This window comes from Schistocerca cancellata, chromosome 4, assembly GCF_023864275.1.
Source record: "Schistocerca cancellata isolate TAMUIC-IGC-003103 chromosome 4, iqSchCanc2.1, whole genome shotgun sequence".
Classification (NCBI taxonomy): domain Eukaryota; kingdom Metazoa; phylum Arthropoda; class Insecta; order Orthoptera; family Acrididae; genus Schistocerca; species Schistocerca cancellata.
In genome coordinates, this window is record NC_064629.1 from 815,452,763 (window position 1) to 815,454,070 (window position 1,308).

A 1,308-nucleotide genomic window follows, 5' to 3' on the forward strand; every position below is an offset into this window, starting at 1 on the left:
AAGTGACATAGGTAAAGGACTTCCAATTTGTTTGGATTTAACGCTAGCATCAACGTATTTCGCAGACAGAGGTCAAATGTCTAATTTCTCACCAAACACTAACACTCTCCGTGGTGGTTAACCTTCGCAATATTAAGGCCGGAGGGGGGAGGGGAGGGGGTGGGAAGGTGTAGGAGGTGGGGGTGGGAAGATGGTGTTACTTTATGCACAACTTTTGAAAATATTGCAATCTAGTCAGTTTATATTTTAAAATTTTGAAAAAAATAGTTATTATTTTTAATGAATACTTCCACCGGAGTCCATATACTCGTATATTTTAAATTGTTTCGTTAAACTTAGCTCAAAAACCACGTATTCCTCCCACTTAACTGTGTACGCGCAATAAGTAAAATTTCGTTATTTGTTGTCTTCCTTCGCGTTGCCTTACTTACACATCAGTATCTAAAAAGTATGTTGAGAATAACAGAAAAAAAATTAACGAAATTCGCATCTGTAAAATTTTGTGGTGGTCGTCGTAGAGTTGGTAGAACAAGTTATTGAAAGTGCGTTGATACTGCAAAGAGTGTGCTAAAAGATATTTTCGGGTTCTGGACCCTACTTACACGTTAGTACTTCTTTAAATAGTAGTCTACGTGTTAATATAATTCAACAACAATTAACGAATTTAGTTTTATTTTTATTTTAGGGCGGGCATAAAGTACAACCCCTCCCTTGGTAACGAGCGTTATGGAAAATGCCTTGGCAGTGTTAGAGTTAACTTAAAGATCCAACATCTGATTTGCTTTTGTAGGACCACGAAATCTTAGTTGCAGACCGCGATTTTCTGGTAGGGAAGTAAGTCTTCATGTTTCGGTATACAGAGCAGGAATAGGCGAAAAGAAGTTATTGAAGGAAGTGATTAAGCCGTTTATTTAATCGACAGCCGTGATGAATTTTCTGACTGGTTCAAACAGGAATCTGCAGAAGAATTAGTTCGACATTCAACGTATTTTATTGCATATCCATCTCTTCCTGTCGATTTGGCGAGAAGAATGCACTGAACTGCGACCACCCACAATTCTTCTCGTTTTGTACCTCAGTTTTGTAAGATAAGACTTGGCTGGACAGAAACTAAGCTCGACATAGTAACCAGCACAGATTCTGAAATGGAAGAGCGCACTAAATACAAATTTCCACTCACATACGATCTCTAGAGAGTCATGGGTGCCTTTAAAATGGTGTATTCAGTGTTTCTTATTTTTATGAATAATATTTATAGTAGTTAAGTTATTTATTACGCCACTCTGGTCTGCTAAATACTTTTGCGTG